This window comes from Thermobia domestica, chromosome 2, assembly GCF_964235325.1.
Source record: "Thermobia domestica chromosome 2, izTheDome1.hap1.1, whole genome shotgun sequence".
Classification (NCBI taxonomy): domain Eukaryota; kingdom Metazoa; phylum Arthropoda; class Insecta; order Zygentoma; family Lepismatidae; genus Thermobia; species Thermobia domestica.
The window spans coordinates 378,146,894-378,168,157 of NC_137455.1; the positions used below are offsets into that span (position 1 = coordinate 378,146,894).

General features: G+C 39.5%; 1 long non-coding RNA gene across 2 annotated transcripts in view; it reads right to left on the minus strand.

Moving 5' to 3' along the window:
• Window positions 1–973: 973 nt before the first annotated feature.
• Window positions 974–21,264, minus strand: part of LOC145678869 (uncharacterized) — a 335,623-nt gene continuing 315,332 nt past the window's right edge. For both annotated transcript variants that reach the window (XR_014130464.1, XR_014130463.1), the window contains one exon: window positions 974–2,287. This is a non-coding gene — a long non-coding RNA (uncharacterized LOC145678869). The remainder of the gene's footprint in view (window positions 2,288–21,264) is intronic.

The window sequence follows — 21,264 nt, forward strand, 5'->3', positions numbered from 1 at the left end:
AACACTGCTGCAGACGGTGAAACTCTGAATTTAATAATTATTTACAATGATACAAGCAAGTTTTTAATAATAAGGATAATTTTAGATTGATTAAATTTAGGAACAATATTGTTAGCGTTAACTTCTTTGATCTATGTAAAGGCGCACGGTCGATGAGTAGGAGAGGTCTTACCTCTGATACGAGAGGTTCTGATCCAATTCCAAGCCATGGTAAAACTGCGGACAACGTTGTGTCCGTGGATTTTTTTCAGGGGTCTCCCGTTTTCTCCCAGAGTCCCATTTTATGAATTTATTTTACAATCATCCACTTCTACTGATTGAGCTGCATGAAGCCAGACCGAACTGTTTATTTTTTTTTTCGTGCTGAGGGAAATTGGCCTTTATGGAAAAGCCGACAACTTCACACAACCTCCTGCCATTAACAAATGGACTTCACATGACTGTTGCATAAATTTCTACATTTAGTTTGTTGTATCATAAGGTTCCTTGCGAAACGCAGACGATTTCATGGTTAAGCTCAGAGATCGGCGAAACTATAGTTAGAGCGTTAAGGGACCCATACACGTAGACACATGCATGAAGAAACCTTCCAACATGCATGAAAAATGGTAAAAACCACAGGCAAGTTGATCGTGCATGTTGAGAGTTTTCCAAAATCTTCTGTAAACATGCATGATGGTTTTCCCGTTCTTCATGCATATTTACCGTGTATGTGCTCGTTCATGCAAGTTGGTTGTTTTATAATTAGGTCCACCAATCACAGCGGACAGAGGAAGAAATCACGTGACTCTTTCCTCCGATTCATTCTTCTAGTAAGTTGCATAGCAAATTGGTACGTGTGTGGACAAAAATTCTTCCAAGATGCATGATGAAACAAATCTTTCTTGCATATTGGTCATGCAAGTGTTTACGTCTATGGCTCCTCTTATAGTTTCTGACAAGTCAAATAATAATAGTATCATTGAATGTTTTATTATTTATTTTACTTAGTTATATGGACACAAAATAACAAAAGCAAACAATTTTTATATATTACATTCGTTTAGGCGGCAGTCCGGGTCAAGTTACCACAGTTTCCACAAGGGCGAATTTCCCGCAGCAGAGAAACGTAGTCAGTTCGTTCTGGCTTCAGATAGTTCAATTATAGTCTACAAAATATTTCCATTGGATGTAGAGCTAAAAATACTATATGCCGTAAGAGCAGCTTGCAAGTCAAACGTGAATTTGGTTGCCGCACGCATTAGAACCCAAGTCTATTAGGAAATGAGACGAGAAATAAGGTTTTATATACTCGTCTCGTCTCATCTCGATTTTCAAAAATGGTTTTCTCACTTTGTTTTGTAAATTTATGTAGGCCTACAAAATTAATGCAATTTTCCCCTTAATTTCACCAAGAAGTAATCACACCAAAAAGTAATTATGAAGGGTGTAATATAACAACATTTATACCATATTTATATTGGAATATTCTATATTGTGTAATGATCAACCTATCTTTAAACGTTGATAAATACTGTTCATCGTGTTCGTACAATAACTTTATGAATTCATATATATTTTATATTACGAATCATTAAACACTACGTGAAATCTAAGACTTAGGTGACAGGCCGGTAGTCAGCCCAAAAATGTAGGGGAGGCCCGGTAGAAGTTAGGGGGGGCGACCCAACCATATTATCATTCCTTTGTAAGCCTACCGTTAAAATTTTAGGGGGCCAGTAAAAATTTAGGGGGAGGCCTACCCTAGCCCCCTCCCGTGGATACGGGCCTGTTAGGTTGTACTAGTGTTCCACGTGTGACTCGTGAAATTTCTCATCTGGTTTCGAATTAGAAACGTAATTCTATTCCGGACTCCCTCTCCCAGTGGCGTATTTAGGAAGAGCTTCCGGCCTTAAGCCCCCCCCCGAAATCTTACTTACTATAGTAAAGTAAATGAAATATCTTGTAGAATTTTTACAGTTCCAGGCAAAGCCCCCCCGAAAGTTTTCAAACCCTCCCGAAAAAAAATCGTAAATACACCACTGCGGACTTCTCTCTCGTTTTAGAGACGAGATGAGAAATTTGTGACCCCGTGGACAACCGTAAGTGAAGAGCTGACAGTAAACTGTAAGGAATTATAGAAATATTTATTTTTTTAAGAAAATAAACATCTGCTAATTCCACTTATTTTTATTACAATTTATTTTAAATCTTCTGACATACAATGCATACGCTTCGGAATTTAAGGATCAGATTATTCAGATTATAGTATCACACTTCGGAGTCCTCTAACGGTACAGCGACGAGTCTGGAATGAAAAATAGAAAGAAACAAAATTATAAAACATTAAAAACAAAACCTTTTCATACATAAAATTACTCCTTTATCTTATACATTTTATACTATGTCAATTTTACAACATTTGTAGAGGTCCAAAAAGAGATGGAGTCAATTCTATCCTTGCACAGTTTTGAGTTTGCAGTGTTATCTATTATATGTAGGAAACAAGTATAGTTTATTTGTTTTTATTTATTTGGGTAAACATATGCTTAAGAGTCTTCATCCCGGCGAAATTAAAGTACCGCTAATTTTACAGTAATTATGTGATATCTTCAAATAGATAAATCGAAATATGGAGCAAGAGCACCCTAGACAATATTATTTTACATGAGATACCGTTATCACAACTCACTTATCTGCTTTCGATTTCGAGCCATTTTGAAAATCGGCATTTATTTTCGCGTTTCTAAACAGCTGAAAACGGAAAGCCACTAGGTGACTTGTGATAACGGTACCTCACGCAAAATAATATTGTCTATGGCGCTCTTGTTCCATATTTCAATTATCTTTTATCTATTTGAAGATATCACATAATTACTGTAAAATTAGCGGTATTTTAATTTCGCTGGGACGAAGACTCTAGAGTTTTATCTATCGATTTTTTTTATTTAAAAAAGAACTCATAAAGATGGGAAATAATGGTGATTTTTGTATATTTAAAACCAAAACCAAACCACCTCTCGTACCATACCTTTTTGTGGGCCTAAGCCACTCTCACGACATTTTTTAGCTACCAGCTGACCTAGTTCAGCCAAGCAATGAACACGTAAATCACCGGTCCCTATAAACAACTGTGTCAATGCAAATTTCATTTATTCATTAATAAAAAGAATACAGAAGAATATAGAAGAAAGAATGTGGAACAAGATACACAAACTCATTCTCCTTATCTGGAACAAGGAAGAATTGCCACAAGAGTGGAAAGAATCAATCATTGTTCCAATTCACAAGAAAGGCGACAAAACTGACTGTAATAATTATCGAGGCATCTCTCTTCTGTCAACATCCTATAAAATTCTTTCAAATATTCTATTAGTAAGACTGACCCCATACGCAGATGAAATTATTGGAGATTATCAATGCGGATTTAGACGAAATCGATCAACTATCGACCAAATATTTACCATTCGACAAATACTCGAAAAAAAGTGGGAATACAATACCCCGGTACATCAACTATTTATTGATTTTAGAAAGGCGTACGACTCGGTTAGGAGAGAAACATTATACAACGTTCTTACAGAACTTGGAATACCGAGAAAGCTAATTAGATTAATTAAGATATGTTTAAATGAATCCCAAAGTAAAGTCCGGGTAGGAAAATTTTTGTCCACGAGCTTCCACGTCGAAAATGGCCTGAAACAAGGAGATGCGTTGTCGCCATTATTATTTAACTTCGTTCTGGAATACGCTATAAGGAAAGTCAAAGATAGCAACCAGGGTCTAGAATTGAACGGTATTCACCAGGTTATGGCATATGCTGATGACGTAAATTTAATAGGTGATGATAGGAAAACAATAGGAAGAAATGCAGAGATCTTATTAAACGCTTGCAGGGACATGGGTTTAGAAGTAAATGCAGAGAAAACTAAATACATGGAAGTGCGTCGGGACCGGAATACAGCAAATTATGGATGCGTTAAAATATTAAATAATGCTTTTGATAAAGTGGATACTTTCAAATACCTAGGATAAATATTAACAGAGGAAAATCATATTCACGGAGAAATTAAATGTCGACTAAAAGCAGGGAATTCGTGTTACTATTCGGTTCAAGATCTCTTATCGTCGCGAATTCTATCGAGAAATTTGAAACTTAAAATATACAAAACGGTAATCATGCCTGTTATTTTGTATGGCTGCGAAACATGGTCATTTACTCTGAGGGAAGAACATAGACTGAAAGTATTTGAGAACAAGATCCTGAGACGAATATTTGGACCCAAGAGGAACGGGAATGGGGAATGGCGGAAACTTCATAACGAGGAACTACATAATTTATATGGTTTACCCAACATTGTTAGGGTCGTCAAGTCTAGGAGGCTTAGGTGGGCGGGTCATGTAGCTAGAATGGAAGAAAGTAGAAACGCTTTCAAAGTCTTGACAGGAAGACCAATCGGAAAACGACCATTAGGAAGACCTAGGCGCAGATGGGAGGACAATATTAAGATGGATGTCGCAGAGATTGGAATACAAAGTAGAAACTGGATGCAGTTAGCTAAGGATAGAAGTCAGTGGAGAGCTTTTGTGAACGCGGCATTGAATCTCCGGGTTCCATAGGCCATAGAGTTAGTTTAGTTAGTTCATCAATAAAAAAGTTTTGAGACACTATTTTCTCAAGCTATATTTTAACTGACAGACATGTTTTTTTTTTAATTCACAAACTTTCTCATCACTAATAACTCCACGAGATGAGACGAGACGAGATATAAGGTTTTCTCGTTTTGTCTCGGAAATTTATTAGAAGTGTAATCTCGTCTCCAATCTCGAAGAATTATTTCTCGCCTTGTTTCGTTTTCTAAAGGGTATAGCGGGATACGGGAGAGAAAAGTGTCCTTGCACAAATTGCTATGAGATTTATACCAGAGGTATCCCATATCCAGAGGTAACTTTGACCAGAAAATCAACTTCAAATTACTTCGAATTTCGAAGATATTTTTGAAAATTCGAAAATCTAAAATTGTTTAAATGTCGGAAAAGACTTTAGTTACGAAGGTGAAGCAAAATATAAATATACTTTGCTTCAAGGACCTTACCGAAAACAAGAAACAATGCATATCACTCTTAAAATTTCTAGCGAAAACGCGTCGAAACTATTTGAATTCAACTATTTTTGCTTGAAGTTTGAGCGACCACCTTTTATTTTCCGCCATAAAAGCAGCATCATCATAATATATTTTGACCATGGTTTGGTACCTATAACTTGGTGTAAAATGAGGAAAACGGAAGTCGGATACACCTGGAAGATATGCAACCCACATTGTTGCCCTTCACCCATATTTGCAGATCCCAAACGTTTCAGGTATCCTCTGATCTTATTGGCCGATACAGATAGGACATCAAGAATCATGACTTACGTATAGCAGAAAGTAAAGGCCAGCTGCTGTCGGCCCTTGTAGCTGAGCGTGCCACTGAGGAGCCTAGTAATGGAAATTGTTTTTTCGTGGGTTCAAACCCAGCCCAAGGTATTTTTTAAATTTTCATAACACTTTTTCATTAAAATAAGATTGAAAATAATACTCAAAAAAGTGATTTACCGATTATTTTTTTAAATTTTCGTATCACTTTTTTCACTAAAATAAGTGTGCAGTTTTACTATACGGATCCATAGTAAAAGTAATAGTAGTAGTAGGAACGAGTTAGAAGCCCCGCAGGGGTTGGTTGGGTTCTGTTCTCGACGTTAAATGGGCAAATTAAAGACTTGCCCAATTTTTTCTGTATACTTTACATGATCAACTTAAAACAGGGTAGCGCGCGAATACTGAAACATCTGGGATCGGCAAAAATGCGCCCGGCACGAGTACTGTCAGAAGTCAAAGATGATTGAGTTTGAATTTCTGACATGTACCTAGGTACAACATTTTTGCCCAGATTTTTTTCCTTAATTTCATGTACAAGTCATCACAATCCTTCCACGTTCACGAAGGGTGTGATATAACAACATTGAATCCTTATCTATTATTGAAGTATATTGTGTAATGATTTGCAATCTTAAAAGTGGATGAATGTTCTTTATTCTGTTCTTACAATCGGTCTGTACCCTAAAGCGACAAACTTCTTTTTCTCTAAAATCCAAATGCCGTGACCACTGAAAACTAAATGTGGGTCAAATAGTACTACAAAATAAAATCACTCAAATGGATATTTTATGTACTTCTATTTAGCTCAAAATTAAACGTGCTTGCCTTTCCTAAGTGTGATTATGGATTCGATTCCCGTTTGGGGATAATTTGCGGATTTTAATCATGCAGTGTTACCAAATAAGGAGTTACTTTAGATAGTAAGAGATTTTGAGATAGTGAATTTCGGTTTAAAAACCCAGAAATATTATCTGCTCTTCCCTTGTGATACAGGTTAACGTGCGATCAGAAATCGAACAATATCAGAGTCCTGGGACGAACGATAAGGAGTATGGATATGAGTTCCTCTGTAACGATTGAAAGTTTGTAAAACATTAAGATAATAAAGTGTCTTAAAATAGTTACAACACAATTAACACGTTTTTTGATTCTCTACAACATGTCAAAATTTCGAAGTTCTACAGCAAAAGGTAATGAATTGACCATGAAATTTCTTAAGTATGTATTAATTGTTGCATATAGCCATATTACTTTGAATTATACTGAAAACGAACAAGTTAATTCAGTATTTATAGATGTTATTAAGAATTGTCCGTACAAATTAATTCACGTGAAAAAGATAGGGTAAAATCAGCGCCATCTCATTCCCAAGAAAACAAACATTTCGTACCTATACATTTTTCCTTAATGTATATTCCAATCACCATACTATTCCCTGTTCAGCGTAAGTTCTAAACTCCGATAAACAAAATATTTGTAATCCTTCTGACTATCACAAATACGATTGGCTAGTAATGTATCACTCCCACTCCCCACGGGGAAGAGCAAATTATACACGTGCATTTTGACAATACTGTCTCGTGTTGTCCAGATACTTACAGCAGCAGCAGAAAAGAAAGAAAAAAACTCGAAAGATTTAAAAAAAAAATGAATTTTGCTGGTACACAATTGTTGCTTAGTGAGTAAAGGTTTACCTTGTTGGTGTTTCACCCCAACACTCGCTGAACCGGGATTCACGCCAGCCGTCTTTCAAACTTAAATGCAGAACACGCGTCCACAGTTGAATTGGCGCCATAATTACTACGCATGCTTAGTGTTTATTTCTATTGTTTCATTAACCACACTCGATTGCAGTTTTATTAGATAATCCGTATTATATTTTTGTCATTTATAATAATGTAGCAGTTTTATATGGAGCTTCATTGTAAAATTAATAATCAAATCATATGAACTATTTTGCGGAGGAGTACAAGCGTCGGTAGGCCAACAGCAAATCATCGAGATTTGTTTTCACGTGGCTTTGTTTATCACAGTTTAGAGCTTAGGCTGAACAGGGTTTAGCTCATATTTACGCTGGTCTTCTGCATAAAGTTAGGGATTTTCTTTCGTGATAAATGAAGTTGCTTGTTGAATTGAGTTGATTTTAGTTTAGCGTCCCTTTCAGCAGCGAGGCTATATGAGACGTGGACCTACTGATTAACGTGGAATCCGAACCATATGAGCTCCCGCCGGGAATCGAATCCGGGTCTCCCACGCCAAAGGCGTGTACGCTAACCGCTTAGCCACAAAGGAGCTCCATAAATGAAATCGCATTTGCTCCAGACATTCAGTACGGAAGAGTAGGACAAGACTAGTGTTATTTTTGATGTTTTTTAGCCTTACTCGTACTTCCATTCGATTTTCTAAATTGCTCTCCTTTAGTGTCACAAATGAAATCTTTCAGTTTAACGTCCCATGCCCTTTAGGCTAATTATGTCCTTTAGGCTAAGGGAGACAATGAATAAAGTGAGTGAATGATGATGAAAGAATTGGTGGAATGAGAATGTGGAAGGAAAGGGGAGTATCCCCTAGAAAACTCACGAACACGATGTTGTCTACCACAAAAATACTTGGCCCGCCGGGGATCTAACCAAGGACCCCACATACCAGATGTAAGCGCTCTACCCCTGAACACTTATATGGTAACCTCCATACCCCTTTACCAGTGTCATTACTGTTCACACTTTATACATCACTTGCTCTCTCTCTCAAACATAGTGATATTGGCTTTAACTTTCACTTGTTGTCGCACATTAAGAGGGGCCTAATCACTGCGAAACAATACTGCTAAATTTACAGTAATTATGTGATATCTTCAAATAGATAAAGGATAATCGAAATCTGAAACAAGGGTGCTCTAGACAATATTGTTTTACATGACGTATCGTTATCACGAGTCACCTACAAGTAAGGTTTTCCAGGTGATACACGCCGATTTTAATCAAACTTCACAGGTTTGTAGAACAGCAAAAAATAAGCGACATTTTTTTTATAGCGGCCCATACGCATATTTAGGCGGTATAATGGGGCTGTCAAATTGAGACAACAAAGCATACTTTAGGTAATAGAGTGAAAACAAGAAGAGATAGATAAACGTTGTAAAGGAGCAAGTTGTCATGACACGATAAGCATTTCAATAACACATTGCGCTTCCACGGGGATAACACACAACATCCGCAAATGGACCAATCAGGGATGAAAAGCAGTCACAGAGCTCTATCTATTACGCGGAATTCAAATAACGTAGGTAAGAATAAAGAATGATAAACAATAAGTGATACGTGTTTTTTCGTTTTTGCAAGATGAGACAAAAAAAAAAAAAAAAACGTAAATAGATGCATCGTTATTTCAATGTCGAAAGATTGGAGAACTGGGAATATGAAGATGTGAACGCCTGTGTGAGAGGCAACCTGTCAATCAGTGTTGTAGAGCTGGTTGCAGACACGCCAGAAAGTTGAAGAGAGACATTGGCTCAAGGACATTGTAGTGTAAAGAAGCAGAACCAGAAATGCGGCGAAAACTAGGTATTACATGGTAGTATATGTCTACGTCAAACACGGAAGCCGTACAGTGTGGAAGTGGGGCACAGTTGTGCTTTGAAACTAATAGACGACCGGTTGGTGGAGAACGTTTGTGCATCCTATACGTGGATATACGTGTGTTTGTGTATATATGCTATGTGAAGATACCGGTAGAAGTCCTGAACACATGAACCCGAGTGTTGTGAAGTAGTCAGCATATATAATATAGTTTAAATGTTGTTATATCACACTCTCTGTGGTCCTCTCGTAACGTGGAAGGATTCTAGATAAAATTAGGAAAAATCGGAGCTCATATTTTGTACTTAAATTACAAGACAAGATCAAGAGGAGTCGGGGCCACGGTGGCTCAGTAGTAGAGCGTTCACCTCTGGTGCATAAGGTCGTTGGTTCGATCCCAGCTAGGGTCAAGTGAGCTTTGTGGTGGACAAACGCCGTGTTCGTGTGTTTTCTCAGGGTTCTCCCGTTTCCTCGCACTTTCTTCATTCCACCATTTCATTCATTACTCATTATCACCGTCTCCTTTAGAATAACCGGCATAACCGTGGGACATAAAACTTAAAGATTTCATTTCAAGACGAGATGAGACAAAGTTTCTACAAAATTTACGAGACGAAACGAGACAATCTTGTATATAGTCTCGTCTCGTCTAGTAGACAACACAACTCACCCTGAAAAGAAAAAATTGTTCTAACTACCACTCACCCTTACTCTTCATGTACTGATTTGAGGGTGATTGAGGATGAGGGGACGTGAGGACAAAGTGAGTTGAGTTGTTGAGTTGATTTTAGTTTAGCGTCCCTTTCAGCAGTGAGGCTATATGAGACGTGGACCTACTGATTAACGTGGAATCCGAACCATATGAGCTCCCGCCGGGAATCGAACCCGGGTCTCCCACGCCAAAGGCGCGTATGCTACCGCTTAGCCACGAAGGAGCTCGTGAGGACAAAGTGAATGATGGATTATTTTCTGCTGTATTCATAAAGTAGAACCTTCATCTTTAATATATTTTTTTAAAAGAATATTTAAAAAAAACAGTTTTGAAAGTTTATGGAGAAAAAAAAATTCTCCACATAACGAGTGAAAACGTGGGCGTACGCATCTTCTCAGGACAGATAATAAAACCCACTCCGTCCATCTCTTCCTTTTGCATTGTTTGCTTCCGCCATAGCGGCGCCAAAGAGCCGTTATTTAGATAAAACGTATTATTCATAATGTTATCATCACTCTGCATTACATACAATACATACAAGAACGAATGATCTCTGCTGAAGAAAATGCAAATCTGTGACAAAGAATTTGTTAATTGCTTGTCGAATTAGTGCTTTCGGCAAGCATTAATTATATGTTACAAGGTTTATGAACTAACTGAGAAAGGAAGGAAACCGCCATGATAAACCTTAACAATAACAATAAACATTTTTTTAAAATATGTCTTTCTTTGTGCTACTTTGTACTGTAATGAAAATTTCCTTACCAGCAAGGACACCCATCAAAGGGGCAAGGTGGGGCGCTCGCCCCCCTAGAGGAAATTGTACTTCAGAATATCGAAAATCCAATAGAATTTTTACATTAGTTACAGCAAAATTTGAAACTATTTTTGAAACTTCGCTTATACTTGCCCCCCCTCCTTGGAAACAACAACATGGGCGCCCTTGCTTAGCAGCCTAGTTTAATTTACCCTTTTATTTCTGGAGTTAACTTCTAAGATTAAAAAACAAACATAATTGCACGCAGGGGCGGATCCAGATGGGGGGTTGATCGGGGCAATCGCCCCCTCCCCAGAAGAAGAAATTTTCTTATTTTATATATATAAATAAAACCCATCCCAAAGTTTGGAGCCCTAGAAACTAGCAGTATGACAACCCACCGCCCCCCTCCAGAAGTCGGTTCTGGATCCGCCCCTGATCGCACGAAAGGCATTGTATGTCCAAATAGCAAAGTGATATCTGGTTCGCTGTGTCAGCAAAAACCTTATTCTCGCCACAAGAATCGAATCAGGAACTCCTCGTGACAAGTGTACGAGTGTGTTTGAAAAGAAACCGAATTTTTGCTATAACATCTTTAAGCTGATTGTACAGTACAACATTTTAAGTACTGTCCCCTTGAAAGTAGTCCAGTCTAGTGGCAACACACAGTTCCCAACTTTTTTCTTTTTTAGGAAGCCTCCTGGAACACACTTTCTGGAGTGGTGTGTAGGTCTTTTGTTGCATTGTCTTGAATCTCCTCTATGGTTTGGAAACGACGTTTTTTTTTTCAAAGTTATTTTAAGTTTGGGAATCAGGAAAAACTCTGCTAGGGCTAGGTCCAGAGAATATGGTGAATGGAGCACAACTGGAGTTTGATATTTTGACAGATAACTGCGGATGAGGAGCGAAACGTAAGTAAGCACATTGGCGCGGTACACCATCCAATTCTGGTTTTGCCACAATTCAGGCTGCTTCTTGCGCACAAAATCCTTCAACCGAACTAAAATATCCTGATAAAACTGTTTGTTTATCATCTGACCACTCGATACAAATCCATGATGGGCAATGCCTTTCCAATTAAAAAACACAACCAACATCATCTTAATCTTAGACTGACTCATGTGTGCTTTTTGTGGACGAGGAGACTCTGAATGAACTGAAAAGTAATTGAAATGTCTTTGTAAATGTTTTGGCAAGTTTGTAGCATAATTTCACACATGCACGTTGTTCTGCAAGTTCTTTCAATGTCAGTGTATCATTATTACGACGAACAGCTTGTGCACGTGTTCACTTCAGCGGATGTTGTTCAGCGACTAACGGTCATAGTGAAACAAGGTAAACGGCAGTTTGTTGCCTAAACCTGCAGCTAGGTGTAAACAGTAGCCGGAGCGCGCTCCCTCTTTCGGCTGGCGCGCTATTTCAAAAGTTCTGTTTGTATTTGAATATACCTCGTATTAACTGTTGAGAGGGAGTACTAAACTTTGATATCACTACTGTGCGAATTAGATTGGTTATATTCGGGAGGGGGACCCCTGAAAGAACTCACGGACACGATGTTATCCACCACAAACTTACTTGGTCGGGGATCGAACCAGGGACCTCGCATACCAGAGGATTCTAGTTCATTGATGGAAGTAATTCACCCATCGGAAGTGGTAGAAATCAACCATTTCCGGTTTTAATGTTGGTCGTTATAGAGTAAAAACGGTAATAGATAGCGATAAGCGATTTTCTGTAATCAATTAAGTGTTGTTCCAAGAATGCTGTAATGTACCATGTGCTTGCATTTACAAACATTCTAGACGTGCTCCCATTTATAAACAATAACCACGTGTACTTCACTTTGGAATATTGCGATTGCCGACGACGAAGACCACAGCAGCACACAGCTACCAGTCTGTGATTGGTCACCCCCCCTCTAGCTTACTTGGAGCTCTAGGAGATACCCAACCCAAAGCCTCAGTTTCCTTCCGAATTCTAGGCTTTCCTGTTTCCCACTTAGCTTGCTTCTGAGCTCTAGAGATACCCAACCATAAGCCTCAGTGCTTCGGAATTCTAGGCTTTCCTTCTTCCCACCTAGCTTGCTTCGGAGCTCTAGAGATACCCAATCCAAAGCCTCAGTTTGCTTCGGAATTCTAGGCTTTCCTTCTTCCCACTTAGCTTGCTTCGGAGCTCTAGAGATACCCAACCCAAAGCCTCAATTTGCTTCGGAATTCTAGGCTTTCCTTCTTCCCACCTAGCTTGCTTCGGAGCTCTAGAGATACCCAACCCAAAGCCTCAGTTTGCTTCGGAATTCTAGGCTTTCCTTCTTCCCACTTAGTTTGCTTCGGAGCTCTAGAGATACCCAACCATAAGCCTCAATGCTTCGGAATTCTAGGCTTTCCTTCTTCCCACTTAGCTTGCTTCGGAGCTCTAGAGATACCCAACCATAAGCCTCAGTTTGCTTCGGAATTCTAGGCTTTCCTTCTTCCCACTTAGCTTGCTTCGGAGCTCTAGAGATACCCAATCCAAAGCCTCAGTTTGCTTCGGAATTCTAGGCTTTTCTTCTTCCCGCCTAGCTTGCTTCGGAGCTCTAGAGATACCCAATCCAAAGCCTCAGTTTGCTTCGGAATTCTAGGCTTTCCTTCTTCCCACTTAGCTTGATTCGGAGCTCTAGAGATACCCAATCCAAAGCCTCAGTTTGCTTCGGAATTCTAGGCTTTCCTTCTTCCCACCTAGCTTGCTTCGGAGCTCTAGAGATACCCAATCCAAAGCCTCAGTTTGCTTCGGAATTCTAGGCTTTCCTTCTTCCCACTTAGCTTGCTTCGGAGCTCTAGAGATACCCAACCCAAAGCCTCAATTTGCTTCGGAATTCTAGGCTTTCCTTCTTCCCACCTAGCTTGCTTCGGAGCTCTAGAGATACCCAACCCAAAGCCTCAGTTTGCTTCGGAATTCTAGGCTTTCCTTCTTCCCACTTAGCTTGCTTCGGAGCTCTAGAGATACCCAACCCAAAGCCTCAATTTGCTTCGGAATTCTAGGCTTTCCTTCTTCCCACTTAGCTTGCTTCGGAGCTCTAGAGATACCCAATCCAAAGCCTCAGTTTGCTTCGGAATTCTAGGCTTTCCTTCTTCCCACTTAGCTTGCTTCGGAGCTCTAGAGATACCCAATCCAAAGCCTCAGTTTGCTTCGGAATTCTAGGCTTTTCTTCTTCCCGCCTAGCTTGCTTCGGAGCTCTAGAGATACCCAACCCAAAGCCTCAATTTGCTTCGGAATTCTAGGCTTTCCTTCTTCCCACTTAGCTTGCTTCGGAGCTCTAGAGATACCCAATCCAAAGCCTCAGTTTGCTTCGGAATTCTAGGCTTTTCTTCTTCCCGCCTAGCTTGCTTCGGAGCTCTAGAGATACCCAATCCAAAGCCACAGTTTGCTTCGGAATTCTAGGCTTTCCTTCTTCTCATTTAGCTTGATTCGGAGCTCTAGAGATACCCAATCCAAAGCCTCAGTTTGCTTCGGAATTCTAGGCTTTCCTTCTTCCCACCTAGCTTGCTTCGGAGCTCTAGAGATACCCAATCCAAAGCCTCAGTTTGCTTCGGAATTCTAGGCTTTCCTTCTTCCCACTTAGCTTGCTTCGGAGCTCTAGAGATACCCAACCCAAAGCCTCAATTTGCTTCGGAATTCTAGGCTTTCCTTCTTCCCACCTAGCTTGCTTCGGAGCTCTAGAGATACCCAACCCAAAGCCTCAGTTTGCTTCGGAATTCTAGGCTTTCCTTCTTCCCACTTAGTTTGCTTCGGAGCTCTAGAGATACCCAACCCAAAGCCTCAATTTGCTTCGGAATTCTAGGCTTTCCTTCTTCCCACCTAGCTTGCTTCGGAACTCTAGAGATACCCAATCCAAAGCCTCAGTTTGCTTCGGAATTCTAGGCTTTCCTTCTTCCCACTTAGCTTGCTTCGGAGCTCTAGAGATACCCAATCCAAAGCCTCAGTTTGCTTCGGAATTCTAGGCTTTCCTTCTTCCCACTTAGCTTGCTTCGGAGCTCTAGAGATACCCAATCCAAAGCCTCAGTTTGCTTCGGAATTCTAGGCTTTCCTTCTTCCCACTTAGCTTGCTTCGGAGCTCTAGAGATACTCAACCCAAAGCCTCAGTTTGCTTCGGAATTCTAGGCTTTCCTTCTTCCCACTTAGCTTGCTTCGGAGCTCGGATTCCTAACCTCAGTCACTTCACTTGCTTCGGGGTTCTGTTTCTTTTTTTTTAAACCCTTTCTGCTTGTTTCGGAACATTGGGGATCCCTAATTCACACCACTTAGCTTGCTTCGGAATTGTGTGGAGATCCTGTCCTAGACCGTTCGGGCCTTGAGTCACCTTTCTCTACCTTGTATAAGAGAAATTACATTATTGTACTATTCTTGTAGAATACTGTTTATAGAAGATTTGTAATAAAAAAAAAAAAAAAAAACGGTGGTGGGAATTGATTCCGAACTATAATTTACTCTACCAAAGCTCTACCTACTCATGTATAGGGAGAACGTTACAATGTTCTCCATCTCTGCTCTAATCTCCTTATTAAAACCGGAAGTGGTAGAAATTTTTACTCCTTCCGGTTTCAATATTAATTGCGAAAATATAACGCTATATATAAAGATAACCAAGAAAGTTTTGTCGCTTTTTGTGGAGATCTGTGTTCAATTTGCCCTCACACAGTAAGTTGAATGAGAATGGAGATAAAGTGAAGGTCAGTTGTTGATGTGGGTATAAACATAAGTACTACCTGGAAGTGGCAGTTCAGTTACGCCGTGAACTTGCGTAAGGACTGAGTGAATATGCGACCTCCACAGAGCGTCATAAGGGAGTGTGTGGTGTACGAATTCAAACTGGGATCAAACGCTGCTGCAGCGGGGTGGAAGATATGCTAGACATTTGGTGAGAGTATCGTGACTACGCCGACAGCGGTGGTTTAACAAGTTTAAAGACGGTGACAAAACACTCGAAGACGCACCACGTGCCGGAAGACCAACACATGTACAAAATGAAGATCTTCAGGCAGCAATTAAGGCGAACAGTGGCTAGATATGTGAGGATCTTGGACTACAATTCAGTGTCAGTGAGAAACCATTCGGCAGCACCCCCATCAATTTGGGAAGCACTACAAGTTGGGTCGATGGGTCCCACATGATTTGACTCCTGGCAGAAGGCAACGGAACCTGTGTTTCTTTGCTGTCTCGTCTAAGGAGGGAGCCATTTCTGGATAGGGTGTTGAAATGTGATGAGAAGTGGGTCCTGTACAAAGTTCCACTACGCCGTCATCATTGGTTAGCATCCCATGAACCGGTTTCAAAACAGCCGAAACCAGAACTGCACCAGAAGAGAATGTCATCCTGTGTGTTTGGAGCACTGCTCGCAGCATCGTGCATCGGGAACTGCTACCAGCTGATCAGAGCATCAATGCAACTGTTTGTCAGTAGTTAAGCCGTGTTCAAAAAACTCAAAACTCTGAAGTCAGCACTTCTGTATGACGGACTTGTTACTCTTAAGTATGTTGATAGTTATGAAATCTAAATATTAGTAGATATATTGTTGATTAGAGCAAAAGCAATCCTTTAAGGCCAATAGCAGGCCTCTGAGGCACTTCATATGTGCACTGGGGATATTTCACAACACTATATACAAAATCAATACTTGGCTAAATATTTGTAGGCTTTTAAAATTGTCCTAACAAGTCCAAGATTTCATTTTGATTTTAATGTTTTCTGTGGTCCCTCAATTAATATTTGTTAGAATTAGTTGCTCTATCTGCTTCCTGGCAAACGAAGTGAGCTTCAATGAGTCTGGGCACGCGCTCAATGCTCACAGACACTGACTGCTATTGTGCTGCCAAAATGTCTTGAGCAAAAATGCGAACTAACGCTCACACCCTCACACACCCACGCGTTGAGCTAATAAGGGTTCAGCTGTTGCTAAGCGAGAGAAAGCGAGTGGGATTCCTTCAACCAATAGCAGCGCTTGCAACGGAAGACTAGGGATCAAGTCAATGTGGCATATCTATAGTCCCGTTGTGTCGTGTGGGCTTGCCACCTAGACAAGTCTTCGCTCACATGATAAATACATGTAGCTGGAGAATTTACCCTTGACTCCTCTCCCAATAGAGATGCTAAATGAGGAAGCTCAGAAGTCTCAAATCTGACTTCCGCAGGTATCGCGAGAAATGATGCCGGAGAAACTCTAGGAAAGGTATAAATCTAGACTTCCTACTTTTTTTTTTTTTTTTTTTTTCGTCATCGTCTGACCCAACAATTTCATCGTTCAGATCTAGTATGCCCCGAATCATAACAATATGCCGAATGAAACATTTACGAACTTTTAAATAGCCATTGCCAATTTCAATCTTATGTTTGGGCACCAGAGACTTTTGAAAGTGATAAATTTCACAATCGAAGTGTGTGGTTTTTATTGTACTTCATAGGACAATTCTCACTGTTTTGTTTTCAAATATGCATGTTGCGAGAGAGTTTTGTTTCTGTAAACATTTCTTACACCGACTGACTTTTGGTTAAATTCATTATTCAGATTTATATGTAATTTTTCGTTGCTGTCCAAAAATATGTTTATTTTGTTTATAATGACAAATTTACTCTGCAATTTTAATAAGAATAATATTACCACAAGTTCTATTTTTTTCTTTCATAACGAACTAAAATGGTATTTGTAAACCTGATTTTGAAAATGTCTTTTTTCGCCACGTACGTACGCAGCCCGCATCACTGACCGTAAACGGTAAATTATTATTCACATTACAGCAGAACAATCGGAAATTGCCTAATGTGTCTTTAAAAAATATCATATAGAAAAAAAACGCGCTTTCAATACGCCCGCAAATAGTTTCGCCATATTTTCTCGTCATTCTGACCACTGTGTGCCGTCATCATTGGTTAGCATCCCGTGAACCGGTTCCAAAACAGCAGAAATCAGCACTGCATCTAAAGAAGGTCCTCCTATGTGTTTGGTGGACTGCTCGCGGCATCGTGCATCAGAAACTGCTACCAGCTGGTCAGAGAATCAATGCAACTGTTTACTATCAGCAGTTTAGTCGTATTCAAGAAAAACTCATGCCTCTTGAGCCAGCACTTCTGAATCCTCCTGTTACAGGATAACGCTAATCCCCAAGTGGCTCGGATGACCCGGGACACCATTCTACGCCTTGAATGGAAAACACCATTGCATCCGCCATACTCCCCAGACATTGCACCGTCTAATTATCACATGTTACATTCCTTGGACAATCACCTTAGAGGACGCCAGTTCAAATTCCCAGTAGAGATGCAAAATGCACTTGATACCTTCTTCCCTTCCCGGCCCAGCAAGTTCTACCGCGATGAAATCCATGGCCTTCCAGAACGTTAGCATAAAGTTGTCGATGCTGATGGGACTATTTTTTACCTTCCAGGTAAGTCTTAGGTGACATATCGATATTCGAAGATGATGGGTGAAAAAAATGACAGAACTTTCTTGGTTACCTTTATAATAGAAACTCCTTCACGTTATGGACACGTGACACAGCTAATTTTTATTAAACAAAATAAATGAAAGACAAAAGGAGAAAAAAAACATTTATCTCAAAACGAGATAGAGAAAGTATGAGTCACTGAAGGAAGAAGAGAGAGAGAGAGAGATGAACGATTTTTTGGGGGGGAAAAGAAAGTTATAGGAACTAGAGGAAAGGAAGAAATCCATCTCTTAATTCCTTCTGCTGATGATTCAGATGATGCCACACAATCTAAAATCGCTTCTACAATCTAAAATTCATCTATGTTCTCCTTCTCTTCCTCCATTTCTCATTCGATAACCCTGTTCCTTTATTGAGAGACCCTTCCCCCACTACCACCTTCCCTTTCCCCGTTTCGAAGAGAGATTACAGAATCCTCGAGATTAAAAAATGTTTCCATCGATTATGCGCAATCTCTCTGGAGGGATTCCGTCTTTTGTTACGAAAAATCGAACGAGAAAAAAGCTGTTAAAAAGAATGGTTCTCTCAAATCTCTTTGACCTTACCCTCCTTCCATTCCTTTCGCACTCACTCACTGTTTATTTTAAATAATGTAATTCTTTAGTGTGCTGGAGACCCGGGTTCGATACCAACTAGAAGACAATTAAGTTCATATCTTACACCTATTTTAAGTTGAAGGTGCAAGACTTATATGATCTCGGTGCTAGAAAGGTATTTTAATCTCCATATACTTGTATTAACTAACTAACTAATTAACTAACTCCAGAGGTCTATGTCCTATGGAACCCGGTGGTTTAATGTCACGTTGACAAAAGTTCTTTAACTTCTATTTTTAGCCAACTGGATCCACTTTCTATTTTGTATTCCTATGTCTGCTTAATATTATCTTCCGATCTGCACCTAGGTCTTCCTAATGGTCATTTTCCGATTGGTCTTCCAGTTAAGACTTTGGAAGCATTTCTACTTTCTTCCATCCTGACTACATAACCTGTCCACCTAAGCCTCCTAGATTTGATGACCCCAACAATGTTTGGTAAACGGTATAAATTATGTAGTTCCTCGTTATGAAGTTTCCGCCATTCCCCATTATCGTTCCTCTTAGGTCCGAATATTCGTCTCAGGATCTTGTTCTTAAATGCTTTCAGTCTATGTTCTTCCCTCAGAGTAAGCGATCATGTTTTGCAACCATACGGAACAACAGGCGAGACTACTATCATTTTATATATTTTAAGGCTTCAAATTCATCAACAGAATTCGCGACGACAAGAGATTTTGAACTGAATAATAACACAAATTCCCTACTTTTAGTTGATATTTAATTTCTTCGTGAATATGGTTTTCGTGTGTTAATATTTAAAAATTATCCACGTTTATCAAAAGCATAACCAATTTTAAAAAGTGCTGTTTGAACACATTTTTGTGGCCATCACTATCACCGAACTTCACACCGTGGATTTTCTTTTCTTCCCTTTGTTTTCTTTATTTTGGAAAACAATAGGCAAATGCCTATTTACAGTTTTTCATCATTAAATGATAATATACGTTAAAATACACATATAATAGCATAATAATACGATAGCAAAATGTTTCACACATAAAGAGTTCACTGTGGCTCAGTGGTAGAGTGCTTATCTCAAGTGCCTGAGGTCCCTGGTTCGATCCCCCGCCATGTAAGTTTGAAGTGGACCAAATCGTGTCCGTAGATTTTCTCCGGGTACTCCCGTTTCCTCCCACTTTCTCATTCCACCAATTCTTCCAGCATCATTCTTTGCTTTAATCGTCATCTCTCTTACCCTAACGAGCATATGCGTGGGACGTTAAACTCAAAGGTTTTTATGTTTCATACTTTAAAATATCTATACCACGATATACAGCTCATTTATTTAAAATCAAATTTTGTCTACAACTAAAAAAAAAATCTATCTCTGGGAACCAACGTGACATTATATTTTCAATAAACACACTTTTCTGACAGGCGAAACATCCAATGTATTAGTTCTTTGCACTGAGAGATGCAATATGGCATTATGACATCTTGTTGCTCCATATGCACAAAGAAAAATCCGTTCTTGGTGTATATTGTACAAATATACGGAATCCTGTTGCTTACTATAGAAATCAGTACGGAGCATACGTTATCCGTATGCTACATAGGCACTGCCCTTAGATGTTACATCATGCCGTTGCAGGATATCTGACATCTAACAGTTTTCCGTATATCACATGCATATACTTATGTTACCTTCGTCAGCTATATGTTATATACGTCCATTTGTATGTGAGATCCTAACCGCCTATATTGTTTCATACGGGAAGTACGTATAGATGGAACACTTATACAGAAAGTATTATAAAACATACGTTTTCAGTTATACGTCTGCTGTACGTTAAGTCCAAAAACTTTTTTTTAAGTTCGCCACCTACAATTTCTTTTCTCAGTGTGAGACGTTAATTTTGATTTCTGATAACAAATATTCTGAATCTTTTGCACCATGAAGTATTTTATGTCAGAAAGATAATATGAAATGAGTTCTGCTTTCAAGTGATTGCAATGAATATTTGCTTCGAAGACCTTCGTAGTTCTCAAACTTCGGATGTATCTCTGTTTCTTTATACAGTATGCGGCAACACAAACAGTACTGAAATTCATGCATGGATGGCGCACAGATACAACGTGGTATGAGCTGTGAGCGCCACACGTGTGCTCAATCGTGTGTGGACTAGCTACATCCAAAGTGACGCAAAGATAATGTTGTTTACAACAGAGGAGAAGGTGTTCATTCACGAACACTATTTCCGCTCAAACGTTTCATGGGGGCAAGGCGGCTCAGTGGTAGAGCGCTTACCTTTGCTGTGTGGGATCCCTGATTCGATCCCCGCTCAAGTAAGTTGTGGTGGACAGCATCATTTCTGTGGGTCTTCTTGGAATGCTACCGTTTCCTCCCACTTTCTTATTCTACCATTTTTTTCCATCATCATTCACTTGCCTTAATAATCCATCTCCCTTAACCTCAAGGACATAATCGTGGGACGTTAAACTGAAAAATATCATTTCACTCATATCTCCTACGTACGTATGCCCCTGCTAGTGAAAAATCGTACTTCTTTCTGACGACACTATTTCGTGGCTTTAGATTGACCTTAAAGGGATGTCTACCCATCATCAAAGGCTTCAGTATCTCCATAAGATAAGATGTAAAATTTAATTCATAAATATCTTACAAAATACTGCACTTAGGAACTTGCAATCTTGTACACGAATGCCAAAGACCAATTCAATTCAGATGATTGTCTCAATTTTGTACCTAATCATTTAGATTAATTGTAGTGCTTACTTCCGTAA